This window comes from Trachemys scripta, chromosome 6 (assembly GCF_013100865.1).
Source record: "Trachemys scripta elegans isolate TJP31775 chromosome 6, CAS_Tse_1.0, whole genome shotgun sequence".
Classification (NCBI taxonomy): domain Eukaryota; kingdom Metazoa; phylum Chordata; order Testudines; family Emydidae; genus Trachemys; species Trachemys scripta.
Genome location: NC_048303.1, coordinates 110615898 through 110629294, shown reverse-complemented (window position 1 = coordinate 110629294; position 13397 = coordinate 110615898). Strand labels below are relative to the sequence as shown.

The window sequence follows — 13397 nt, the reverse complement described above, 5'->3', positions numbered from 1 at the left end:
CCATGTCAGCAGGCTGATGGAGCCCCACCTGCTCTCGCTGCCTCGCTTCCAGAATCTTCTTGGCAACCATCAGCCTAGACCACAGCATGGAAATGCATAAAAACATATGTCTGTATCTTCCTCTTCTTCTGGGCAGAGAGGAGGGAACTGATTGCCAAAGTGAACACAGACATGACAAATCATCTCAAACGTTAATGCAACTGCTAAGGATGAGCTGTGCCCCAGCAAGTTCACCGTTGCAGGAAATGAGCCAAAATTATCCCACTAAATTAGAAAATGGGCCAAGCTCTGATTAAATAAACCGATTGCCATGCGCTCTATAAACCAAAAGCCGGCTGATAAATCAAAGTATTTTTGAAAAAGAGAAACAACTCCAAATGCTGGTACTGGATTAATAATAATAAAGCTGACAAAGACTAGCCTGGAGGCAGGATGATGGCTTTTTAAAATGGGGCTTATCTGACTTTTAATTCCCAGTATAGCAATTGTAAAATCAAAGAGCAAATTGGGATTGTACATAGATGATTTCCTTTAGGCAGTTACCTGATTAGTTCTTGAGTCAACCAAAAGATGGGGGCTGTATTTTTAAGCCCTGCTGATTAGTGGGTCATTCCCCTCCACCTCCGACACCTTGTTATTTTGACAGAGTTCTAAAAGTTCTTTGTCCCATGTGGCAAAAGGGAGAGCTGACTCACTTGCTAGCACTGCAGGCAGTTCTAAAGGAGAAATACAAGGACAGATGATTGAATCCTAGAGAAAGTCTTTGAAAATGTGCCCTTCAGAACAGCTGATAAGCAGGACGCCCTGAGACATTACTGTAAATATTTTGAAATTTAAATTTGATTCTTGGTAAAAATTCTAATGGGACTCCAGAGAGATTGCAATATACTGACCAGCCCTGCTGCATGTATAATGCCTCACTCCTGATGCTTGTTCTCTTTTCCTGCAGCGAACCAAGTGCCATTCGTAATAAATAATAGGCAACTGTATAGTGCGTTACATCTTTAGAGTGACTTACAGACGTTAATTTGAGTCATTCATGGTCTTGTGGTTCAAGCCCAATCTTGGTAAATGAATTTGCACTCTGTTGCCACAGATTTCCTGTGTGACATTGGGGAAGCCAATTAACATCTCTATCATCAGTTCCTCATCTATAAAACCGATATAATAATACCAGCTTTACAGGGGTGTTATGAGGCTAAATTCATGAATGCTTGCAAAATGTTTTGTGATCCTTGAATGGAAGGTACCGTAGAAGTGCAAAATGCCATAGTGGCTGTAGTATGACAATTATCCCCTCTTCCTCCACAGAGAAGACCCTGAAACTGGCACTTGAGCCTTCAGCTCAGGTTAGCTCTGTTGACTTCCAAAAAAAGTATGAAAAACTGTTGGCCTTTTAGCGAGGCCTTTTGGGATTTGCTTTCTAGCCAGTTTAGGTGCTTCCACCAGTAACAAATTGAAATGTATAAACACAGACTACATCTATACTACTGCTTATGTTGGCATAACTTATGTCACTTGGGTGTGAATAAATCAACCCCCAAGCGACATAAGGTACACGAATATAAGCGCCAGTGTGGACAGCGCTATGTTGGTGGGAGAGCTTCTCACTTGTGCTCCTGAAAACTCTCCTGTCTGGGGATTAGTGTGGCTGGAGCAGGGTCTCCTAAAAAAAAAGTTAGTGCTCTAGATGGCTGCCTACAAGAATTATATCTAATGCCAGCCCTGTACCTCAAGATTTTTTCCCTTGGAGGACAGTGGGAGTTGCACATGGTAAAAACACCTTAAAATGGTGAGCTGTAGTAAGAGTGTCAGTTCAGTCACTTTCTAGCTGTCAGATGTAGATGCTGTGAGCTTTGAGGGTCTGTTCCCAGTACGTTGCATTTTGTTGGATAACAGTGACTTGGGAGTGCAATAAAATCTGTTCCTGAAAAGCCGTGAGCACAGTCCTTGATGCACTGCAGTGTTCTTTTTTTTTTTTTTTTTAACTCAATGCATTGAGCTGGCCTGCAACTTACAGGCAGGGCTGTCTCCTGCTCTTTAGATTTATTAGCATTTTTAAAGGAATTTGTTTTAAATGGTGGGAGTTTGAGGCTAAATTTAGCTTCAGAATATGGTGGAGTTCATCTGAAGGAACAAGGATCACAAAGGCAGAAGAGTTTTTAAAAGCACACTTTCTGGTTACTGAACATTACTGATTAACATGCAGTTACATTAGATCTCATTAGGAGGAGAGATGAATCAAAAAATATACCCAGTCTCCTTGCTGTGGAATCCTGTGCAAGGTCCCAGAGAGGGTGAGAACATACGCTGGGATTGGGTACCCAAAGTGTACTTTGAAACCAGGGTTTTAATCTAAAGGTTCAGGTTACCTGAGCAAAACTACTCAAGTTTTCCATTGGCACAATGTCATAGAGCTGTGTGCAGATCCAGGGCTCCCGTGAGTTCCTGCATTACAAGTTACACTAGAGCAGGGATCGGCAACCTTTGGCCCGCGGCCCGCCAGAGTAAGCCCCCTGGCGGGCCGGGCCGGTTTGTTTACCTGCTGCGTCTGCAGGTTCGGCCGATCGCGACTCCCACTGGCCGCGGTTCGCTGCTCCAGGCCAATGTGGGCTGCGGGAAGCGGCACGGACCGAGGGATGTGCTGGCTGCGGCTTCCCGCAGCCCCCATTGGCCTGGAGCGGCAAACTGCAGCCGGTGGGAGCCGTGATCGGCCAAACCTGCGGAAGCGGCAGGTAAACAAACTGGCCTGGCCTGGCAGGGGCTCATCCCGGTGGGCCGTGTGCCAAAGGTTGCCGATCCCTGCACTAGAGGTTCATAGGAGTGATGGATGGGGCAGTCCTGCAAAATGCCAGGGGATGAACAAAGTGATTCTTTCGCCCCTGCTAGCTCTGATTCTCCCATCATGTGCTAGGAGCTGGGAAATCCCAGCACACACATGAGCTTATATTCAAATCTAGATAAAATTGTATTGAAATGTAAACATACCTATACCAGTGCTGGGCAACCTATTGGCCATAGGTAGCAGTATATTTCAGTGTGCGTATTCTTCTGTTTTAATAAGTATAGCAATGTTTTACATAATGCTTTTCATACAGGCCAGGACTATGCTACAATGTTTGGTGGCATGACTGTGTCACTCAGGTGTGAAAAAAATCCACACCCTTTGTCCAACATAGCTATGCCAGCAAAACCCTGTAGGTAGACACAGCTATATTGGCAACAGGGCCGGCTCCAGGCACCAGTTTGGCAAGCAGGTGCTTGGGGCGGCCACTCCGGAGAGGGGCGGCAGGTCCAGCTATTCGGCGGCAATTCAGCGGACGGTCCCTCACTCCCGCTCGGAGCGAAGGACCTCCCGCTGAAGTGCCACTGCAGATCGTGGGGGGGTTTTTTGGCTGCTTGGGGCAGCCAAAACCCTGGAGCCGGCCCTGATTGGCAAAAGCGTCCTTGATCTTGTGTTGTTCAGGGAATTGCTTTAACTAGGCAGGCAAAAGATCTCCTTATGCCAGCATAAGCTGCAAGATAGGGGGCTCTACCAGTGTAGCTATGCCAATGTAGTTATAGCAACAACGCCTTTTTAGGGTAGACTAGCCCACGAAAGATCCTAAAGTGCCTTACAAACTATGGGTCTGATTCTGATCTCTTACACTGATGTAAATTCACTGGCATCAGTGGAGTTACTCCTGATTTGCATTGGTGTAAGTGATAGCAGAATTTGGCTCTCTGCTTCACTTTTCCTCCTGATGTGGCTTCTACTTCTCCTCCTCCCTCAGGAAATCTGTGCTTGCTCCCAGATGTCATTTCTTACAAGTATTTTGTTTTATGAGAACAAAAAGTAATAAAATGGGACATAGATGAAGCAAATTAAAGCAAGATATTTTCTAAATGTCTGCTTACCATATGTATTAAAAACAGTTTCTCATTTAAAGATACAGCGACACATTCAGCCTTAGTGTAAGCGATTGCTACTCCAGTAGAATCAGTGGAGTTGTATTAATGGAATGAATCCAGTGGAGTTGGTACCATCTCATGCTAGGACTAAATTTGTCCCCCAGTGATCAAATATAAAATGTCCTTATCCGCTCCATTATATTCAGTATTAAAACTGCCATTGATTTCAAAACAGGGCAGGGGCTCCAATAAGTTTTCACTTAACATTTGATGCAATTAAAAATAAGCATCTAAAATTGCTGAAAGAGAATGGTTTTACATTTTTCTATAGAAAACTCTACTCTAATACAAGTCTAAGAATTTGAGTAGACAAACCAAAGAGTAAAGCGATGGCTTTTTATTACATTAACCTAATCAGAATAGCTGTATGTCCTGTTGATTTACAGTAATCAATGCTATATATTACATCAAAAAACGTACACTACACTGGGCAGCATTAACGTTTCACAGTTGCACACAGGGGCGCTGGAACAATTTTTATAGTGGGGGTGCTGAGGGCCACTGAACCAAAGTGTAAACCATCTATATAATGGAAACCACTTCAAGCCTGGGGGTGCAGCAGCACCCCCAACACGTATAGTTGCGCACTTTTAATTCAGGAAGTTCCACGGTTCAGACTGTGTAACTTAGCCTTATCTCTGTCCCTTGTGTGTGATGACAAGGCCAGATTTTATTCATATTTCCACTGATGTGAATGCAGAGTATTACTTTTGTAGTCAATATCATTACTTTAGATTTACACAGGTATAACTTAAAGTGAAGTCTAGCCTCATTGTTTTTGAAGTACATGATCATTTCTCAAATTAACATCAGGCACTATTGTGTCTTCCTTTATAAAATGTGCTTTGTCCGATGCATGTTAATTAGCGTTAATTGGTAGACTTTTCGGAGGAGCAGCCAGAGATTTGAACAGGCAGGAAAACTGAAGAGATGTTCTCTCCAAGTCCTCCAGCACGGTTGCAGCTCCTAGCCAGGAAGCAGGAGTTGCCTCTGTTCATGCCATAACTTGTTCTGTGGACAGAGTATTTCAGTCTCCAGGGCTGTCAGGCCAACATCTTCCTTACACTAAAAAACCCAACCCCACATAAAGTGTAGTTCTTTTCCCAAACACTGTAGACATGGACATCTGTGTTCGCATAGCGTTTTATGTTTGTATTTGCAGATTTTGCCCAAACAGTGTGTTGAGGGAACCGGCAGCCCAATGAAGTCATGATCAGGATTCACGATACTGAGTCAGTATTTCTCCATGTGTCTTTGTCTGTTCAACTGCACTTTTGATGCCAGCCCATGTTTATTAGGGTGTATTAATTAGAGGTATTCTGGGCAAACAGCGCACATTAAACACTAAGATTACTCTTCTCCCATTGTTGGCTTACCCATGGCATGACTAGCGTGATCCCCAGACCGCAGCACTGCATACCAAGTACCACTTTGCTTTTCTATCACACAACACTGTTGTCGCTGTGGCTGAGCCACAAGCAGCTACTGTTACTATCCAGTTTACAGCAAACAGTTCGTCCTTTCACAAAACAATTGGCCATTTTGCTGTGTGTTTATCTATGTAACATAAAATGTTTATTAATCATGCAGCTTACTGACAGACTGCTCCTCTTCAGAAATCCTAAAACTATATCTCCTCAGTTGTACTGTTAATAGCCCCATCTGAAATTAGCACCAGCAAGCTTTTGGGGATGTTTTGTTTTTGTTTTTAAAAAAAGAGCCAAGTTCGTTACATTTGTCCAGTTACATTGAACTGAAAGGCATGTTGGTTAAAATCAATGATTAAACATCCTGGGGAATTTTCAAACTTAACTTAAAACATAAATTCATTTATAATTCATTAGATTTTTTGATCATCTTTGGTCATTCTTATTGAAGTTTCTGCTGAAACAAGAATTTGCACCTTCCCGGTCCATTGTCTCTCTCTACTGTACTGCATCCCACTGTGAAGTGATGGTACTGCATGTAGACATGGGATGGTCATCTCTAGAGCAATAGACTGAGAGATTAAAAAAAAAACAGAAATATTATTGCACTGCCAGTGCAGCAGTAGGGGAATCTGGCCTGCAGGGTGAGAAAACCATGTCCTTTCACTCAAGCCACCATGCTCTCATTATCCAAATCTTTTATATCTATCCTATCCCCTCTCTCCGTATATTTTGATTTTATAAAACCATCACCATGGTATCTCCGTGTCCTCACTTAAATCCTCCCTGAAGACTCATTCCTTCTGCTCTGCCCACAAGAAGTGAGTCAACAATAACATTAACATATTGTTTTTAAAATATCCTCTTCATTCCCTCTTCTGGACTTTCCACTGTGTCCTGTACTCTCTCTGCTTTGTTTAGCCTGTAAGCTGTTTGGGGGGCGAGACAGCCTGTATTTTGGGCTTGTATGAGTCCAAGTATATGGTTGGTGCTTAATGATGATAAATGATATGTACAAACTGTCTTCATTCCATAACCTGCCTCAGAAATATCCTCCGTACCTTTTGGCCCAGAAGAATCTCAAACCAAGATCTGTTGGCACAGTCAGCCAAGAGGATATGAGCACCATCATTGCTAGGAGGTATTGGAGATGGATCGGCCATGTGCTTCAGATGGAAATTGATTCCATCACCAGAGTAACAATAAGGTGGACACCTGAAGACAAGCGAAAACTAGGCCACCTGAAAACAGCATGGCAAAGAGCTGTGGAAGCTGAGCTGAAAAACCGGGGGCACAGCTGGGGAACCATTGAAAGACTTGCCAGAAACAGACAGGAGTGGAGGAACTTCATCGCTGCCCTAGCTGCCACAGGCGTAATGGCAACATGATGATGGTGATGAATGATGATCAATAATTTACAATCAACAACTTCTAACTCTAAAATCTGTTCAAGAAACTGGAAACTTTTCTCTACCTCCTTCCCTAATGCATCACACTTTGGTCATTCAGATCAAAAGGATACAGAATTGGAAGTGCCCTAGTTAGGGGTATGCCAAACCAACACCCAACTAGTTATTTTTGAAAAACTGAAATCTTGATTCCTAGGCCCTTCTCTAATATATTTTTGTCTACCCTCCCACAAAATTGGATATCTCTACTGGATGGAATGCACCATTTACAGCTGATCATTTCAGAATGGTCCACTAAAGACTTATCACTTCTTTTTAGAACAAATTTGCTATATATTTGAATGTACAATTACACATCTAATTTGCATTCACCATCATAGTATTTTGGCATGCAAATATTTTAATTGTGTGTGCAACTGGCTAATAATGGTTATTTGACTACAGTTGGGCATATAAATTAGACATACACTTGTAATTTGTTAAGTCAGGCACATATGCTATAATGTTACTATGCAAGCTTACAATACTGACCTCTTAAAAGTGTTCCTCTTAGTGCCTGTTGCATATAGTGGATATAAGTCCTAATACTAATACAAAAGTGGAAGAATAGAATATTGCTAGTCTGAAATAATATCCAAGAGAATATAAATGACTAGATGTTTTTATGTGTAAATTTTACTTTTTCATTCACGTGTGTTCCAGTACCAGACTCCTTGCTGTTAACCCAGCTGTTCTTCTTTTTAGAAGAATTTCCTTCTTAAAAATCTTTTTCAATTAGAGTTCATCTTTTGTGAGCACTAGTCCTATTGACCAATATTCTATTTTACATGTTGTCAAAGTGACCAGAGATTTTGACAGTTACAAATTTTCTCCATCCCATGTAAAAAATAAACAAAAATTAGCATTCTAGGACTTGTGTGGCTGAAAAATTTTACTCTCAGCTGTGATGAACAGAAAAGGCAAGGCCCGAGCCACAGAATGGTGCCAGAGTTTTCAAAATTGTCATCTTCTGCATGCATATTTTATTGATTATTGTTAGTGCATTAGATGATTAGATTGCTCAGTGTCCAAATATGTAATGGAAAGGACAGGAAACATCAAGAATGTTCCTATTGATGATCTCCTTTGTCTAATTAAACCAGGCCAGGTTTTGGGTGGTACAGTTTGTGATTTTGATAATGTTTTGGACAAACTGCCAACCTGACTTGTATTAAGCTGTGACGCAGTTTGTCTCTTTCTTGTGGGTGCATAAATGTATGTTTGTTTCTTGTGGGGAGCGTACTAAATAGGTCCTGCCTTAAAGCTTGCTCCATTAACATTTGAATTGCAGACTGCTGTGGAACTTGTCCTCCTTTAAAATGAATTCACGTTTCACAAATTGTTAAAAAATAAATACATCTGCTTCAAAGGCAATCATTAAGACATGATAAAAGCAAGAGTTACAATTTCCCAGTCTAATAAAGATAAACTAGAGGCAGTAGGAATCAGTGGGAAACTTTAGACAAATATTTAGACAAATCTGCAGGGATTTTATTCCTCCAAATACATAAAATGCTGAAGAGCTTTAAAAGGGCACAGTCATATTAAAAATAGCACCTCCATCTGAAACTTTTTTTTAACCACCTGTTGTTTCATCTAGCCTAATATTGATGGGGATTTGGGGAATCTGTGTACAATTTATGACTTCCAGTTTGAGATTATGAATTCTCTGTATTGATCTCTTTATCAAACTACAAACTCCATTTTGATTGTAAGATTAGCCTGCCATCTCTGGCATCTTTTTACTTATTTAGGGATAAAATTACAAGGCTTGGCAATACAGGGCTAACAGTGGAGGGTCATTAAACCTTGGCAGTCTTCTATTGAAATGGAAGCCCTCTTAGTCAAAGAAGGTGGCCAGACCAGGAAAACCATGCATCCGAAGAAGTGGGCTGTAGTCCACGAAAGCTTATGCTCTAATAAATTTGTTAGTCTCTAAGGTGCCACAAATACTCCTGTTCTTTTTCCAGGTAGGGTTGTAACTGAGCAATGTATCACCCGATGAGGTTGATTGAGGTCACCTGACAAAGAGGCCTGCAACTTTATAAAAGGAGGACTTTCTCACTAGCCAAGCCAAATTAGTGGGAAGGAGAAGGAACTAGAAGCAGAAGGCAAGGCTGTGCAGGAGAAGAAAGGGGAGGATCCAGGACCCCCTACAGGGCTCTGGCCTAACCCCCAAAAATGCTCAAAAGGGGTGAGGAAACAGAGGCAGGGAAGTGTGTGTAGGTGTTTTCTTGTTTTGTCTGGATCTGTGTATTTCTGGTGCTGTCTAGAGCAGTCGTTCCTAATCTTTTTACTAAGGTGACCCTTTTGAGACCCCTGCATTACATATGTGCACTGTCCTCCCTAGCAGCACAACCATAATCCCAGCCCAGTTCTGAGGGGAGGCCCTCGGCGGAATGGGGTTGGAGAGCAGGCTCACCCTGCCTGCACTCACCCCGCAGCATCAGTTTCTGTCCTGCAGGACTGGGCCCAGCTCCCCACTCTGGATGTTGCAACCTGATGTATGGGGACACGGCACCACTCAGGTCATGACAGAGGGGCAGCTGGGCCAGACCTGAGTGGCGCTCTGACCCAGTGCACCAGGACTCAACAGCCGGAGCAGGGAGCTGGGCCCAGCACCATGGGACAGAAGCCACTACTGCGGGCCAGGAGAAGTGTATGTTTGCCTCGCACCACGGTAATTCCCTTTGCTGTCAGTGTCCTCACGTTGTCTCTCACAACAAGAATTTCTCTTCACAGGGCTGTTGTCTTTAGGGCCACGTGAAGACTCCAAAAGTTGGAGCCTTGGCTGGGGGACCCTTCCTGAGTGGCTGTGGTTGGCAATGTTATGACAGGATGGGTGACTGTTCATGGAATAATGTCTTTTATAAGTCATCACCGGTGGCCTTTGCTACACCCTTTTTGAAAGGTCTGTTATATTCTGCACCCAGCACTGGCCTCCAGATGCAGTCTGGTGCACAGCTATAAACTCCCTCTCCATACACACCTTCCAGGTTATTGAATGGACTCCTTGAATGGGGCTCTCTAGAAGGAATGTAACTACTTCTTCGAGTGCTTGTTCATGTCCAGTCCAATCAGGTGTGTGCACGGGCACGTGCACAGTAGCTGGAAGATTTTCCCATAGCAGCATCCGTCGAGTCGGTCTGGGTGCCATCTTGAGTCACGCCTTTATGGCGCTCAATATAGAGCCCTGCCGATCCGCCACCCCCTCAGTTCCTTCTTACCGCCGGTGATGGTTAGCTGGAACTTCCCTGTACTCTTGTCTCGGCAAGCGCATTTAGCAGTCTATATAAATAGTTTTCATTAGCTCTGTAGTGTTAATTAAATAGTTAGTAGCCCTTAGTGTTAGATTAAGTTCCCTTGGTTTCCCCTCCTACGCTCTCTCAACAGTGGGGCATGCCGGGGTCTCCGGGTTTCAAAGCCTGCAGCAAGTGTATGCCCAGAAGCAATCCTCACACTTCGTGTTTAGGAGAGCGCTATCAGAAGGATCGTTGTGCCATCAGGACATTAAAGGATAGAGATCAGTGCCTGAAGGTCCTATTAATGGAGGCTGCACTCTGCCCCAGTCCAATCCTGGGTCGAGGGACCCTGTGCCGAGTTCCTGTTCCTTGGTGCGGAACACTCTGGCACTGTCGTCATGAGCACCAGTGCCGAGTAAGAACAAGGACTCACGGCACTGGCCCAGCTCCACTCATGGCCCACATGCTACACACAGGTGCCACAGAAGAAGAAGAGGCCAGAGAGGGGTCGTTCTCCCCTTGCTAGGCCTAAGGAGCCAGCCGTTATGAGACCCAAGTTGGGCCGCACTACTTCCACTCCACCACTGCTGATGGTCATGTCGACTCCTGCCCTGTGTGGAAGGGCAGTTGAGTCAGGACCCTCCTCGTTCACCGAGGCTGAGTCGGGAGCTGTACCTACTTCGACTCTGGAGGCGTTTGAGGCAGCCCAAGAACTGCTCCATCTCACGGCACTGTTCTCCCCTCCTAAACAGGACAAGTTGCCAGCACCGGTCGCTCCCTGCGCACCTTCAAGGAGAAAGCCCGCCATGATGCTCTGCCGATATTTCACCCAAGCTGCCTTCTACTTTCAAATTCTCAATGAGTTCCTCCCTATTTGCTAAAATCAAGTCTAGAACAGCTTCCCCCCTAGTAGCTTTTTCAACCTTCTGAAATAAAAAGTTGTCTGCAATGCAGTCCAAGAACTTATTGGATGGTCTGTGCCCCGCTGTGTTATTTTCCCAACATATATCTGGATAGTTGAAGTCCCCCATCACCACCAAATCTTGGGCTTTGGATGATTTTGTTAGTTGTTTAAAAAAAGCCTCATCCACCTCTTCCACCTGGTTAGGTGGCCTGTAGTAGACTCCTAGCATGACATCACCCTTGTTTTTTACCCTTTTAGCCTAACCCAGAGACTCTCAACACTTCCGTCTCCTATGTCCATCTCCACCTCAGTCCAAGTGTGTACATTTTTAATATATAAGGCAACACCTCCTCCCTTTTTCCCCTGTCTATCCTTCCTGAGCAAGCTGTACCCATCCACACCAACATTCCAATCATGTGTATTATCCCACCAAGTTTCAGTGATGCCAACAATGTCATAGTTATATTTATTTATTAGCACTTCCAGTTCTTCCTGCTTATTCCCCATACTTCTTGCATTTGTATATAGGCATCTAAGATACTGGTTCGATCTTCCCTCCCAGTTTTGCCCTGACCCTCCTTTCTGTCTGCCATTATAGGCCACACTCCCTCTTGTTTCCGACCCATCTCCCTGGTCTCTATGTTCCCCACTTACCTGTGGGCTTTGCTCACCTGTCCCCGTCGAACCTAGTTTAAAGCCCTCCTCACTAGGTTAGCCAGTTTGTGTCCAAATAGGGTCTTTTCCCTCCTCGAAAGGTGAACGCTATCTCTGCCTAGCAGTCCTTCCTCGAATAGCATCCCGTGGTCGAGGAAGCCAAAGCCCTCCTGGCGACACCATCTTCGCAGCCAGGCATTCACCTCCATGATGCATCTGTCTCTGCCTGGGCCCCTACCTTTGACAGGAAGAATTGAAGAGAATACCACCTGCGCTCCAAACTACTTCACCCGTACTCCCAGAGCCCCGTAGTCATTCTTGATCTGCTCAGTGTCACACCTCGCAGTATCATTTGTGCCCATATGGATGAGTAGCATGGGGTAGTAGTCAGAGGGCTCCTCAACAATGCCTCTGTAACATTTCGGATCGGGCCTCCGGCAGGCAGCATACCTCCCGAGATGAAATGTCAGGGCGACAGATGGGCACCTCCGTCCCCGTCAGCAGAGAGTCTCCGACCACCACTACCCTATGTTTCCTATTTACAGTGGTGGCAGCAGACCTCCCAGCCTTAGGGGTACGAGGCTTCTCCTCCTTTACTGTAGGGGGTGATTCCTTCTTTCCTGTATGAAGAAGAGCATAACGGTTACCTATTACCACAGCGGGAGGGTTCAGAGCAGGGGTGGAGCACTGCCTGCTGCCAGAAGTAACCAGCTGCCAGTGTCCACCCTGAACCATCTCTTCCTCCACCAGTGGTGTATGAGCAGTCCTGTGTACTGGGACAGCTATCTCAGCTGTCTCCACATGGACACTGACCAGGAATTGCTCGTGGATTCGGATGCTCCTCAACCTAGCCACCTCCTCCTGTAGCTCTCCCACCTGCTGCCTGAGAGATTCCACCAGCAGGCACCTTTTACATTGGATGGTCCCCCCAGCCTGGATATAAGTAAGTGGAAATTGCAAGTTACAGACTCTGCAAAACCACACCAGGATCTGGGTAGAAGCATCCATGCTCAGGCACTCTGTCTGGCTACAGGTGCAGGTGAAGGAGACAGAAGCAGTGCTGGCACGGGTGTTGCGGGTCTTCCTAACCATCATAAGCTTCCCTCTGTCAAACTCCCTCTCAAACTCCCCTGTCCAATCCAAGCCACCTTCCAGCCCGAAACAGGCTTTTTGAAGGTGCGGTCGAGGATGGCGCAGCAGAACAAAAAACTGATCTATCCTGCCTTACCTTTTCGTCCCGACTATCCCCTTTCTACCGTGCTCGGTCCCATATCACTTCGGACCACTGGGTGCGCCACACTGTAGAGAGGGGATATTCCATCCAATTCTGTGCCCTTCCACTCCCCCTTCCCCGTCCCTTTTCAGGGACCCCTCCCATGAGCAACTCCTTATTCAGGAGGTGCACTCACTCCTTTTGCTAGGGACAGTGGAAGAGGTTCCTTAGCAGAAGGGCAATGGTTTTTATTCTTGGTATTTCCTAATACCGAAAGCCAAAGGTGGGCTAAGGCCCATCCTTGACCTGCAAGAACTCAACAAGTTCATGAAGAAGCTCAATTTCCGTGTGGTCTCTTTGGCCTCCATCATACCTTCATTGGATCCAGGAGATTGGTATGCCACCCTCGACTTGAAGGACGCGTACTTTCACATAACAATAACTCCGTTCCACAGAAAATACCTCAGGTTTGTGGTGAACAACGCCCACTGCCAGTTCACAGTCCTCCTGTTCGGCCTGTCAGCAGCACCTCGAGTATTCACCAAGTGCATGGCAGTC

The 13397-nt window shown here is 45.0% G+C and overlaps 1 protein-coding gene across 2 annotated transcripts in view; it reads left to right on the top strand.

The window, feature by feature from the left end:
* MOB3B (MOB kinase activator 3B) overlaps window positions 1–13397 on the top strand; it is a 146439-nt gene that overhangs the window by 119327 nt on the left and 13715 nt on the right. The gene's annotated exons all lie outside the window — the stretch shown is intronic.